At 38.8% G+C, this 15690-nt stretch overlaps 1 protein-coding gene across 15 annotated transcripts in view; it reads right to left on the reverse strand.

Moving 5' to 3' along the window:
• Nucleotides 1–15690, reverse strand: part of FGGY (FGGY carbohydrate kinase domain containing) — a 433125-nt gene that overhangs the window by 274452 nt on the left and 142983 nt on the right. The window lies entirely within an intron of this gene.

A 15690-nucleotide genomic window follows, 5' to 3' on the forward strand; every position in this document is an offset into this window, starting at 1 on the left:
TGGGCCCGTGAGCCATGGCCGCTGAGCCTGTGCGTCCGGAGCCTGTGCTGCGCAATGGGAGAGGCCACAGCAGTGAGAGGCCCGCGTACCGCAAAAAAAAAAAAAAAAAAAAAAAAAAAAAAAGATATATTATCTGGGATCTGCTTTAAAAGAGCAAGTGAAGGGGAAGTGAATGGTGTTGCAGATGGAACAGACCCAGCCACGGGTTGACGGCTGTAGGGCTGAGGGTGGCTAAATGGGTGTTCGCTATACTTCTCTATTTTGTACAGGTTCAAAATTCTCTACGATAAAAAAGTAAAAAAAAAAAAAAGTTCTTGGTATAGATGTGATAACTGCAGTCTAAAGCAATATTTAACAGAAAGAAGACTTGCTCTGGATGGCGTTTTACTCTCCAGCTTCATTTCTCATCAATTCCCTCTTAGTATTCTACACTCCAGCAATAAAGAATCCTTTGCAGCACTCTGAAAAGGTCACATTCTCGAACACTTCTGTGCCTCTACCCTACTTCTAGGTGCCTGGAAAATTCTTCCCAGCTTCTTAGCCCTGATAACTTGAAACACTTCCTTTAGACTAGACTGAGACTCCAGTTCTAGTTTAGATGCTCCTCCTCTGAGATCACAGCGCAGGAATCAAATCTCACACAGACCTTATCACACTGTATAATTAACTGCTTCTTTATATATCTTCTTCCCAAGAGTCCCATGCCTTCCAATCTGTTCTCCCTTGTGTCCAGAGCAAACTTCATAAGGTAAAACCCGATGACACCAACCCTTGATTCAAACACTTCAATTGCTCCTCACTCCCTTCAGGAAAAAGTCCCGTCCTTAGCTGGGCTTGAGCAACCCTCTGTGACATGACCATGCTGACCTCCAGCTTCCTCGCTTGCCATCCCCACCCTTGCTTTCTCCATTCTGCAACACTGAACTACTTGAAGTATCCTATAGTGGCCATGATTGCTCACTTCCCTGTACCTTGAAACCTTTACTCCATTCTGCCCAGAATGTTCTTCCCTGTTACGTGTCTAACTGCTGATCAGCCTTCGTGACTCAGTTCAGACTGCCCCTTTTCAAAAAGCCCCAGTGGAGGGCCAGCTGAGTCCAAAGCCTCTTCTCCAAGTTCAATGTGGACATACCTGTATCTTAACACTTAACACAATGATTGCCTTTGCCCCTTTCCTTCTCTATCTCTGCCACTAAACCAGCAACTCCTTCAGAGCAAAACCAGCCCTAATGATCTCCACATCACCAGTACCTAGTCCACATTCCGCCATATGTCAAGCCATGATGAATACTGATTGAATGGAAGCTCTAGAGAATGAATATGGTCTGTCTGCCTCACCACAGGTAAGTGATAAACCTGGGGAACGCTTGCAGTTTTACAGATAAACCAAAACCTACCTATCTCATAGGGCCAATAGTCTAGGCCTATCTCATTCAGTCATTCACAGTGATTCACTCATTCACTCACTCACTTAACAAATATTTAGTATTCAGTCACTATGACCCTGGCACTATGCTAGGCTCTGGGGAACCAGTTATATGCAAAAGACCTGGTCTACTGCTCTCCTAGAAGCTGACAATTTAATTGAGGAGACAGTGATCAAACAATCACACTAAAATCACATCCTAACAAAAATGTTCTGTAGAAAGTAGAGAGAGAAATGAGAACTTTTAGCAGGAGAACCTGGTGGGAGAAAGGGGGAGAAAGTGTCAGGGAGGGCTCCACAGAAGAGCTCACATTTTGTGAAACCTAAATGTCTTTTGAAAGCAAACAAATGTTATTTCTCAGTATTTTTTTCACATGTGGCATATATGGCAGAACACATTGAGCTAAGTTAAGTGGCACCTATACATTGAAGGAACACTAGTCCCAGTAGAAACTTAATACATATGTGCTAAACCCTTCACCTTATTTAAGCAAAATAATTTTTTGAGGTATAAAGAAAGCAGCCATCTATGCAGCATGTTCTGAAGAATATACAATAGGATAACTCTTCCTGGCACAACACCTGAAATTCCAACTTTTTAGAAGCTATGATAGCTCACTGGAAAGAACAATTCAATGAAACAAAAGACTGTGTGGAAGGATTGCTTCTAGGGATCGATCCACATAGGACAACTCTTCACTCACCAAACACTCCATTCATTTGCAGACTTCTGTGCCTCTATTCTGTCCCTTCCCTCTTGACTGATTTTTGCTCCTTTCACTCAACGCTGTCTACTTGGAAAACTCTATGTTGTTCTTATGGTCCAGTTCCAATGTGTCTGTCCTCTGCACAAGTTTCCTCACTACCTCCAAGCTAACCTCATGGCTGTCTCCTTTGAAGTAGCATTATAACTTGGAAATGTTTCATTGCAATTCTTAAATGCTGAGGCAGGTTGAGTTCATGGTCCCAAGTCTTCCGCTCTCTACGTATCCACATACTTTGCCACTTAATTTGTAGGGCTACACCCTCCTCCTCCCAACCTCACACTGTGGGCAGGGCCGCCTTTCCTACCTCTAGACTTTGGATTCGGTCATGTGACTGGATTTGGCCAAAATAATGAGGCAGAAGTGACTGCATTCCAGTTTCAAGTCTAAGCTTCAAGATACATTATGTGTTTCTGCTTGCTCTCTTGAACTTCTGAGAAGATCACTCAGGGTTAGCCCATTGGTGCCAGGAGGAGGATAAGAGGTATGTGGGGCAGAGCAATGACCACCAAGCCCAGCCTGGATCAGACATCTCCAGGGAGCCAAGACTGGAGGGAGTGAGTCCAGCTGAGAACAGAAGAACCACCCCTCAGAGAACAGCCTAAATGAGCTACCTGTGAGTCAAATAAATGATGACTGTGTTGAACTACGGAGCACTGGTTGTGGTTTATAACAGAGCAATAGTTAAACAGCTCAACACTTTACAGCATGACTAAGCTATTCCAGGCAGACTCTCCCTCCCCACCCCCAATAAGGGCAAGGAGAGGGATGTCCAGTTCTCGCAGCAAGTTAGAATAAGTGGCCAGAGAGTATGCTTGGAGTGAAGGTGACCAAACCCAGGAGGCAAGAAGTTTTACAGCTGCAGATGCCTCTGGTAAGTCCCTCCTACATTAGGGTTATTCAGACACTGTGAGTGTCCCTCCCATTTGGGTCTCTTTAAATCAACTCTTGGGTAATATGGATATACAAGCGCAGCACAACTGGCAATACTTAGAGAGTACATCTGAGGCCACAGGTTCTCCAGAAGGCTTCAGCAGAGAGAGAGCAAGTACTGGACTTTGTCTTGTTAGTAAGTAAAGGCAAGCTAGCAGCAGCAGAACAAAAGGTTTGCCTCCCTCTGAGGCTTCTATTAGGACCACTGTTGTCATTCCCTCAGGTGTTTTAGTGAACAACCTGCACTCTCAGGATAGCTATTCACCCTCAGGCAAGCTGACCTATCAGCCTGTGCGTGTGTGTGTTCACGTGCACCTACATTCTCGTGTGTGAGAGCATGGGTGGGAGGAGTGATTTGTAGGATCAGAATTCAAGATAGGAGCCCAAGAAAGACAGGGGTTATCCTAACAGGGTGAATTGTTTCAAAGATTGGCAGCAGGAAAGGAGAGCTGAGTCCACCCAGGGAAAAGAGTCACTCATTATTTGTTCCCTGCCAGCAAGAACACCAGGGCAGAAACTGCTGTAACTTTCACTGCTTTCAGATTTGTTAATGTCAAAGAGACTATAAAAGCCTATAGCCTATATGAGAGTCAAAAGAACATAAACTAAAGAGTAGGCAAAACAAAAATAATACCTAACTTAGGGGACTAGTTTACCTGAGAGAGAAGATCATACAGAACACCTCTAAGAGGAAGGTCTCAGTGAGGTAGAAATGATGAAAACAATTGGAAGAGAACACCAATAATGAAAGCAATGAGAAATCAGAAGGCAGCATGAAAGACTCTGAATTAAAACCACTAACTTTCAATTTTATTAAAAATTTCTGTAGGAGAATTAAAAAAACAAAACAAAACAAAACACTAGCACTGTTAAAAATTGAATTAATTATCTGGAAGACCAAGTGAACGAAATATCTTACTACCTGTAACAAAGACACAAAGGAATAATGAGGGAATAAATAAGAGGCTTGGAGGGCAGATCTGGCAGCCTAACATGAAAATAACAGGAATTCCAGAAGGGATTTTTAAAGAAGAGGAAAAGGAAAAAAAGAAAAGATGAAGGAGATGTTCTAATTAAAGAAATAGAGTACTAGTTTTTATTTATTTATTTATTTATTTAAATGGGCTGAAGCAAGATTTAAGTCTGCAGTGAAAAGTCTCATTAAGTCCAGGAAGTGAATCCAGGAAATACTTGAAGTTCAAGCATAAACAGAAAATTATACAAGCTTCCAGGCAGAAAGAATAAGTTACTTACAGAGGCAGGCAAGAGATTCAGCCTAGCTAAGGAATTCTCATCTACAACTCTGGAATGTAGAAGACAGTGGAAAAACGTACAACCATTAAGAAAAATGATCCAAAAATCCTATATCTAGAAAAAAATATTATTCAGCTGTTGGGGAAAGGAAAAGATTTTCAACGTGCAAGGATTCAAAAGGAAACTTCCCATATACATTCTCTGAGGACAATACTTGAAAAAGAACATAACCAAAAAACAATTGCTTCTGAGCAGCTATCTCAACAGAGAGGAAATCGAAGACTAGAGGAAGCAGTGGTGGTGAACCCTGATATTAATTCATATTCTCTCTCTCTCTCTCCATAGTGTGTCTAAATACATATATATACATACACATGTATATATGGGTACATACATATTTAAATCTAAATAGATGATGATCATGTAAACAGAAACTTGTAATATTAAGCTTTCCTGAAACACAACAGGTATGCTATATTAGAAGGAAAATCTAATGACAGCCTGGAACTGAAAATATTAAGTTAGCGAAACATCAAAGTCAGACATTGGACAAGGGGTACGCAGGAAAAGGACTTTGTATGTGTGGGCAGAACATAAATTTAATGTTGGTTGTAAGAAATGATATGGTAATCACTAGTGGAAAAAAAAAAGCTTAGTAGAATGCTCAAATTAACAAGGAATAAAAAGGTAATAAAGAGAGAATTAACAGTGAAACCAAACTAAACCAATTAAAATAAAAAGAGAGAACAAGTAATGTAATATAAACAGAAAACAAAAATAAAATATAAAGAATAAAATCAATTATTACAGTTATTACAACAAATGTGAATGAGCTGAATTCTATAACTGGTTGAAAGATACTAATCACACTGGGGTTAAAATTAAGGGATATCTTGCTTACAATACAGGTTTTAAAAAATGTGATAAAGAGGTTTTGCTTTTTTATTATTTAAAAAAAAAGGGCAGCAAAGAAATGGCAAATACAAATTTTTAAAAATATGACAACATAAATATCCGAGTAGAATACAAGATCAAAAATATTAGCAAAACAAAGAGGATGACTTCAATGACTAAACACTCAAAGAAGAATATTACCATTCATTTAATTTTATGAACGGAACAACATAATGTGAAACATATAAAATAAGAGCTCTTAGAAATAAAAAAAAAGGCACTTGAAAAGAGAGACAATTTATTTAAAGCTTTTACGAGTCTTTGAGAATTTGAAGAAACAGGTAAACCAAAAGAATACTACTACTATTATTGAAGAATTAAAAGACTCCAATGCAGTCAACAAACTCAATTCTATATATTCATATGGGGGAGAGAAAGGAAGAATGTTTTACAATACAAGCAGAGACCAGATGGGTAAACTGGTATTTCACAAAGAAATTGAGAGGTTTAAAATATTTTACTGGAAAATAAATATGTCTGAAAATTAATAACCTAAGAAGGTAACATAAGAAATTATGAAAAACAGTAATAGATTAAACTGAAAGAAAGATCAAAAAGGAGTAGTAAAGATAAAAGCAGATGAAAGACATAAAATAGCAAGATAAAATTCAGGGAATCAACAGAGCCGAAACATGGTTCTAAGAAAAGACAAATGAAACAGAAAAGCCTCTGGTAAAAACTGAGGAAGAGAAAAGAAAAGAAGGTAAAAATAACAAATATCATGAATGGAAATGGGGGCTATAACTACAGATAAGGCAGACATTAACAGGAAAAAAAAAGGAATTACATGAATAACATTATGCTAGTAAACTTGAAAATTTACATGAAATGGACAGCTTAATAGAAAAACAGAACTTATCACAACTGACTCAAAAACACAGGAAACCTTAATAAATGTATTACCATTAAAGAAATTGAGTCAGCAGTTAAAAATCACTGTTCAAATAAAACTTCAAGCCCAGATGGTTGTACTGGAAAGTTCTAACAAATGTTCAAGGAACAGAGTACTCCAAAATATTTCAGAATCTAGAAAAAAAAAGGAATGTTCCCCAAGTTAATTATAAAGGTAGGATAACTATGTTACAAAAACCAAGCAGAGATAAGAAACAAAAATCAGAGGCTGCTCTCACATTATGAATGAGAACATAAAAATTCTAAATAAGACATGACCAAATTTAATATAAAAATGTGGAAAAAATACATCAAGAACAACATTCAAGAATGTTTTAATAACAGAAGATATATGGATGTATTTTACCACAGGATTTTATTAAGAGAGAGAAAAATGATCAACTCATATTGAAGAACAGAAAATATTTGATGAAGTTAAATGCCACATCAAGACAGAAACTCAGGCTTCCATGGTGGCACAGTGGTTGAGAGTCCGCCTGCTGATGCAGGGGACACGGGTTCGTGCCCCGGTCCGGGAAGATCTCACATGCCACAGAGTGGCTGGGCCCCATGAGCTGCCGCTGAGCCTGCACGTCCAGAGCCTGTGCTCCACTACGGGAAAGGCCACAACAGTGAGAGGCCCGCATACCACACACACACACAAAAAAGACAGAAACTCACTAAAGTGGCAATAACAGAAGCTTCTGCTTCTAAACATGATGGAGTAACAGAGACTGGATTTTACCCCCATGCCTTAAATAACTAGAAAAGCCTAAGTAAACATAAGAAGCAACTGTATTCAGACCTTGAACAAGTGGCAGCACAGGTCTGTGATCCCTGAGAGAAGGAAACAATGGGGTTAGCCCTAAGATGGTGCTGGCTTTCTGCCTGGAAGCACACACCAGACCACAAAGCAGAAAGAGGGATGCCAAGGAAAACACAGCAGTATCATGAAGCTAAGGGCACTGAGATCAGAATCCAGGGAATTTAAGGTAGCTGGAAGCACAGACTTCCTAAGAGGAGGTAGCAATGCAGAAAGAGGGCCCTGAAAATTTGCACAAGTGTCCCATGAACTCTTTGCTGACTACTGAGATGTAGATATGCACACTGACACTCCGTGAGGTCTGATGAAGGAATGACTGGAAATCTAAGAGCGGAACGGTTCTGACTTCACGAAGAGCTAGGAGTCACTTGAGTTACTAAAATTAAGAGTGGAACATCCTCACCGATCACTTGAGACATTCAGTGGAGGCCCTAAAAGACACATGCCTTAGCAGTGTGACTACACTACCTGCACTAACAAAGTTTAAAAAGAAGTCTACAAAGGATAAAACTAGGCCCAAAGTACATTAATAGCCTCCCACGCAAAGTAGCTCAAAAATCCTTAAAAGAAGCCAATAAAATCAAGACATTCACAACATAAAACTGACCCTGTTAATATCTAATAAAAAATATTTGGGGGACTGGTTCAAGATGGCAGAGTAGAAGGACATGCACTCACTTCCTCTTGCAAGAGCACCGGAATCACAACTAACTCATGAACATTCATCGACTGGAAGACACTGGAACTCACCAAAAAAGATACCCCACATCCAAAGACAAAGGAGAAGCTGCAGTGAGATGGTAGGAGGGGTGCAATCACAATAAAATCAAATCCCATAACCGCTGGGTGGGTGACTCACAAACTGGAGAACACTTATACCACAGAAGTCCACCCACTGGAAAGAAGTTTCTGAGCCCCACGTCAGGCTTCCCAACCTGGGGATCTGTCAATGGGAGGAAGAATTCCTAGAGAATCAGACTTTGAAGGCTAGCAGGATTTGATTGAAGGACTTTGACAAGACTGGGGGAAACAGAGACTCCACTCTTGGAGAGTACACACAAAATAGTGAGCACATGAGGACCCAGGGAAAGGAGCAGTGACCCAATAGGATACTGAACCAGACCTACCTGCTAATGTTGGAGGGTCTCCTGCAGAGGTGGGGGGGGGGGTGTCTGTGGCTCACCGCAGGGACAAGGACACTGGCAGCAGAAGTTCTGTGAAGTACTCCTTGGTGTGAGCCCTCCCAGAGTCTGCCATTAGCCCCACCAAAGAGCAGGGTAGGTCCCAGTGTTGGGTCACCTCAGGCCAAACAACCAACAGGGAGGGAACCCAGCCCCACCCATCATCAGACAAGCAGATGAGAGTTTTACTGAGTTCTGCCCACCAGAGCAACACCCAACTCTACCCACCACCAGTAGCCCCCATCAGTAAGCTTCCACAAGCCTCTTAGATAGCCTCATCCACCACAGGGCACACAGCAGAAGCAAGAAGAACTACAATTCTGCAGCCTGTGGAACAAAAACCACATTCACAGAAAGAGACAAGATGAAAAGGCAGAGGACTTTGTACCAGATGAAAGGACAAGATAAAACCCCAGAAAAACAACTAAATGAAGTGGAGATAGACAAACTTCCAGAAAACGAATTCAGAATAATAATAGTGAAGATGATCCAGAACCTCAGAAAAAGAATGAAGGCAAAGATCTAGAAGATGCAAGGAATGTTTAACAAAGACCTAGAAGGATTAAAGAACAAACAAACAGAGATGAACAATACAATAAATGAAATGAAAAATACACTAGAAGGAATCAATAGCAGAATAACTGAGGCAGAAGAACAGATAAGTGACCTGGAAGACAGAATGGTGGAAATCACTGCCGCAGAACAGAATAAAGAAAAAGAATGAAAAGAAATGAAGACAGCCTAAGAGACTTCTGGGACAACATTAAACACATCAACATTCACATTATAGGGGTCCCAGAAGGAGAAGAGAGAGAGAAACGACCTGAGAAAATATTTAAACAGAAAATTTCCCTAACATGGGAAAGTTGAAAACTTTCCCTAACATGGGAAAGAAAATAGCCACCCAAGTCCAGGAAGCACAGAGAGTCCCAGGCAGGATAAACCCAAGGAGAAACACACTGAGACACACAGTAATCAAACTGGGAAAAATGAAAGACAAAAATTACTGAAAGAAACAAGAGAAAACCGGTAAATAATATAAAAGGGAACTCCCATAAGGTTAACAGCTGATTTCTCAGCAGAAACTCTACAAGCCAGAAGCAAATGGCATGATATATTCAAAGTGATGAAAGGGAAGAACCTACAACCAAGATTACCCTAGCCAGCAAGGATCTCATTCAGATTCGGCAGAGAAATCAAAAGCTTTACAGACAAGCAAAAGGTAAGACAAGTCAGCACCACCAAATCAGCTCTACAACAAATGCTAAAGGAATTTCTCTAAGCAGGAAACACAAGAAAAGGACATACAAAAACAAAGCAAAAACAATTAAGAAAATGGTAACAGGAACATACATATCGATAATTACCTTAAATGTGAATGGATTAAATGCTCCAACCAAAAGACACAGGCTTGCTTGAATGGATACAAAAACAAGGCCCCTATATATGCTGTCTACAAGAGACCCACTTCAGACCTAGGGACACATTCAAACTGAAAGTGAGGGGATGGAAAAAGATATTCCATGCAAATGGAAATCAAAAGAAAGCAGGAGTAGCAATACTCATATCAGATAAAATAGACTTTAAAATAAAGAATGTTACAAGAGACAAGGAAGGACACTATATAATGATCAAGGGATCAATCCAAGAAGAAGATACAACAATTATAAATGTATATGCACCCAGCACAGGAGCACCTCAATACATAAGGCAAATGCTAACAGCTATAAAACAGGAAATCGACAGTAACACAGTAACAGTGGAGGACTTTAACACCTCACTGACACCAATGGACAGATCATCCAGACAAAAAATTAATAAGGAAACACAAGCTTTTAATGACACAATAGACCAGATAGATTTAATTGCTATTTATAGGACATTCCATCCAAAAACAGCAGATTACACTTTCTTCTTAAGTGCACATGGAACATTCTCCAGGATAGATCACATCTTGGGTCACAAAGCAAGCAAATCACAATCGGTAAATTTAAAAAAATTTAAATCATGTCAGGCATCTTAAACGACCACAATGCCATGAGATTAAAAATCAATTACAGGGAAAAAAACGTATAAAACACAAACACATGGAGGCTAAACAATACATTACGAAATAACCAAGAGATCACTGAAGAAATCAAAGATGAAACCAAAAAATACCTAGAGACGAGCTACAATGAAAACACGATGATCCAAAACCTATGGGATGCAGCAAAAGCAGTTCTAAGAGGGAAGTTTATAGCTATACAAGCCTACCTCAAGAAGCAAGAAAAATCTCAAATAAACAATCTAACCTTACACTTAAAGAAACTAGAGAAAGTAGAACAAACAAAACCCAAGGTTAGTACAAGGAAAGAAATCATAAAGATCAGAGCAGAAATAAATCAAATAGAAACAAAGAAAACAATAGCAAAGATCAATAAAACTAAAAGCTGGTTCTTTGAGAAGATAAACAAAATTGATAAACCATTAGCCAGACTCATCAAGAAAAAGAGGGAGAGGACTCAAATCCATAAAATTAGAAGGGAAAAAGGAGAAGTTACAACAGACACCGCAGAAATCCAAAGCACCATAAGAGACTCTACGCCAATAAAATGGACAACCTGGAAGAAATGGACAAATTCTTAGAAAGGTATAACCTTCCAAGACTGAAGCAGGAAGAAATAGAAAATATGTACAGACCAATCACAAATAATAAAATTGAAATTTAAAATCTTCCAACAAACAAAAGCCCAGGACCAGATGGCTTCACAGGCGAATTCTATCAAACATTTAGAGAAGAGCTAACGCCTACCCTTCTCAAACTCTTACATAATATAGCAGAGGGAGGAATACTCCCAAACTCATCCTATGAGGCCACCATCACCCTGATACCAAAACCAGACAATAATGTCACAGAGAAAGAAAACAACAGGCCAATATCACTGATGAACAAAGATGCAAAAATCCTCAAGAAAATACTAGCAAACAGAATCCAACAGCATATTAAAAGGATCATACACCATGATCCAGTTAGATTTATCCCAAGAATTCAAAGATTCTTCAATATATGCAAATCAATCAATGTGATAAACCATATTACAAACTGAAGGAGAAAAAATATATTATAATCTCAAAAGATGCAGAAAAAGCTTTCAACAAAATTCAACACCCGTTTATGATAAAAAAACCCTCCAGAACGTAGGCACAGAGGGAACTTACCTCAACATAATAAAGGCCACATATGACAAACCCACAGCCAACATCATGCTCAGTGGTGAAAAACTGAAACCATTTCCTCTAAGATAGGAACAAGACAAGGTTGTCCACTCTCACCACAATTATTCAACACAGTTTTGCAAGTTTTAGGCACAGCAATCAGAGAAGAGAAAGAAATAAAATGAATCCAAATCAGAAAAGAAGAAGTAAAGCTGTCACTGTTTGCAGATGACATGATACTATACATAGAGAATCCTAAAGATGCTACCAAAAACTACTAGAGCTAATCAATGAATTCGGTAAGGTAGCAGGATACAAAATTAAGGCACAGAAATCTCTTGCATTCCGACAGTCTAATGACGAAAAATCTGAAAGAGAAATTAAGGAAACACTCCCATTTACCAATGCAAAAAAAAGAATAAAACACCTGGGAATAAACCTACCTAAGGAGAAAAAAGACCTGTATGCAGAAAACTATAAGACACTGCTAAAAGAAATGAAAGGTGATACAGACAGATGGAGAGATATACCATGTTTTTGGATTGGAAGAATCAACATTGTGAAAATGACTATACTACCCAAAGCAATCTACAGATTCAATGCAATCACTATCAAACAAAAAAATGGCATTTTCACAGAACTAGAACAAAAAATATCACAATTTGTATGGAAACACGAAAGACCCCCAATAGCCAAAGCAATCTTGAGAATAAAAAACGGAGCTGGGGGAATCAGGCTCCCAGACTTCAGACTATACTACAAAGCTACAGTAATCCTAGTATGGTCCTGGCACAAAAACAGAAATATAGATCAATGGAACAGGATAGAAAGCCCAGAGAAAAACCCACACACATATGGTCACCTTATTTTTGATAAAGGAGGCAAGAATATACAATGGAGAAAAGACAGCCTCTTCAATAAGTGGTGCTGGGAAAACTGGACAGCTACATATAAAAGAAGGAAATTAGAACACTCCCTAACACCATAAACAAAAATAAACTCAAAACAGATTAAAGACCTAAATGTAAGGCCAGACACTATCAAACTCTTAGAGGAAAACATAGGCAGAACACTCTATGACATAAATCACAGCAAGATCCTTTTTGACCCACCTCCTAGAGAAATGGAAATAAAAACAAAAATAAACAAATGGGACCTAATGAAACTTAAAAGCTTTTGCACAGCAAAGGAAACCATAAACAAGACCAAAAGACAACCCTCAGAATGGGAGAAAATATTTGCAAATGAAGCAACTGACAAAGGATTAATCACCAAAATTTATCAGCAGCTCATGCAGCTCAATAACGAAAAAACAAACAACCCAATCCAAAAATGGGCAGAAGACCTAAATAGACATTTCTCCGAAAAAGACATACAGATTGGTAACAAACACGTGAAACAATGGTCAACATCACTAATCTTTAGAGAAATGCAAATCAAAACTACAATGAGGTATCATCTCACACCAGTCAGAGTGGCCATATCAAAAAATCTACGAACAATAAATGCTGGGGAGGGTGTGGAGAGAGGGGAACCCTCTTGCACTGTCAGTGGGGATGTAAATGATACAGCCACTATGGAGAACGGTATGGAGGTTCCTTAAAAAACTACAAATAGAACTACCATATGACCCAGCAATCCCACTACTGGGCATATACCCTGAGAAAACCATCATTCAAAAAGAGTCATGTACCAAAATATTCACTGCAGCTCTATTTACAATAGCCAGGACATGGAAGCAACCTAAGTCTCCATCGACAGAGGAATGGATAAAGAAGATGTGGCACATATATACAATGGAATATTACTCAGCCATAAAAAGAAACGAAGCTGAGTTATTTGTAGTGAGGTGGATGGACCTAGAGTCTGTTATACAGAGTGAAGTAAGTGAGAAAGAGAAAAACAAATACTGTATGCTAACACATATATATGGAATCTAAAAAAAAAAATGGTTATGAAGAACCTAGGGGCTGGACAGGAATAAAGACATAGATGTAGAGAACGGACTTGAGGACACGGGGAGGGGGAAGGGTAAGCTGGGATGAAGTGAGAGAGTGGCATGGACATATATACCCTACCAAATGTAAAACAGACAGCTAGTGGGAAGCAGCCACATAGCACAGGATGATCAGCTCAGTGCTTTGTGACCACCTAGAGGGGTGGGATAGGGAGAGTGGGAGGGAGATGATAGAGGGAGGAGATATGGGGATATATGTATTTGTATAGCTGATTCAGCTTGTTATAAAGCAGAAACTAATGCACCACTATAAAGCAATTATAGTCCAATAAGGATGTTAAAAAAAAAAAAAATCTTCCAACAAACAAAAGTCCAGGACCAGATGGCTTTACAGGTGAATTCTCTCAAACATTCAGAGAAGAGCTAACACTCATCCTTCTCAAACTCTTCCAAAAAGCTGCAGAGGAAGGAACACTCCCAAACTCATTCTACCGGGCCACCAACACCCTGACACCAAAACCAGACAGAGATGCTACAAGAAAAGAAAATTACAGACCAATATCACTGATCAATATAGATGGATAAATCCTCAACAAAACAGTAGCAAACATAATCCAACAACACATTAAAAGGATCATACACCATGATCAAGTGGGATTTATTCCACGGATGCAAGGAATCTTCAATATATGCAAATCAATCAATGTGATACACCATATTAACAAACTGAAGAATAAAAACCATATGAGCACCTCAGTAGATGCAGAAAAAGCTTTTGACAAAATTCAACACCCATGTATGATAAAAACTCTCCAGAAAGTGGGCATAGAGGGAACCTACTTCAACATAATAAAGCCCATATATGACAAACCCACAGCAAACAGCATTCTCAATGATGAAAAACTGAAAGCATTTCCTCTAAGATGAGGAACAGAACAAGGATGTCCACTCTCATCACTGTTATTCAACATAGTTTTGGAAGCCCTAGCCATGGCAATCAGAGAAGAAAAAGAAATAAAAGGAATATAAATTGGAAAAGAAGAAGTAAAACCGTCACTATTTGCAGATGACATGATACTATACATAGAGAATCCTAAAGATGCCACCAGAAAACTACTAGAGTTAATCAATGAATTTGGTAATGTAGCAGGATACAAAATTAATGCACAGAAATCTCTTGCATTCCTATATGCTAACAGTGAAAGATCAAAAAGAGAAATTAAGGAAACAATCCCATTCACCATTGCAACAAAAAGAATAAAATACCTGGGAATAAACCTACCTAAGGAGGTAAAAGACCTGTACTATGAAAACTATATGACACTGATGAAAGAAATCAAAGATGACACAAACAGATGGAGAGATATACCATGTTCTTGGATTGAAAGAATCAATACTGTGAAAATGACTATGCTACCCAAAGCAATCTACAGATTCAATGCAATCCCCACCAAATTACCAGTGGCATTTTTTACAGAACTAGAACAAAAAAATCTTAAAATTTGTACGGAGACACAAAAGACTGTGAAAAGCCAGAGCAATCTTGGGGGAAAAAAACGGAGCTGGAGGAATCAAACTCCCTGACTTCAGACTATACGACAAAGCTACAGTAATCAAGACAAAATGGTACTGGCACAAAAACAGAAATGTAGATCAACAGAACAGGATAGAGAGCCCAGAGATATACCCACGCACTTATGGTCAACTAATCTATGACAAAGGAGGCAAGGATATACAATGGACAAAAGACAGTCTCTTCAATAAGTGGTGCTGGGAAAACTGGACAGCTACATGTAAAAGAATGAAATTAGAACACTCCCTAACACTATGCACAAAAATAAACTCAAGATGGATTAACGACCTAAATGTAAGACCAGACACTATAAAAGTCTTAAGAGGAAAACATAGGAAGAACACTCTTTGACATAAATCACAGCAATATCTTTTTTGACCCACCTTCTAGAGTAAAGGCAAGAAAAACAAAAATAAACAAATGGGACCTAATGAAACTTAAAAGCTTTTGCACAGAAAAGGAAACTACAAACAAGACAAAAAGACAACCTTCAGTACGGGACAAAATATTTGCAAACGAATCAATAGACAAAGGATTAATCTCCAAAATATATAAACAGCTCATGCAGCTCAATATTACAAATAAAACACAACCCAATCAAAAAATGGGCAGAAGACCTAAATAGACGTTTCTCCAAAGAAGACATACAGATGGCCAAGAAGCACATGAAAAGCTACTCAACATCACCATTAGAGTAATGCAAATCAAAACTACAATGAGGTATCACCTCACACCA

Source organism: Tursiops truncatus, chromosome 1 (assembly GCF_011762595.2).
Source record: "Tursiops truncatus isolate mTurTru1 chromosome 1, mTurTru1.mat.Y, whole genome shotgun sequence".
NCBI lineage: Eukaryota > Metazoa > Chordata > Mammalia > Artiodactyla > Delphinidae > Tursiops > Tursiops truncatus.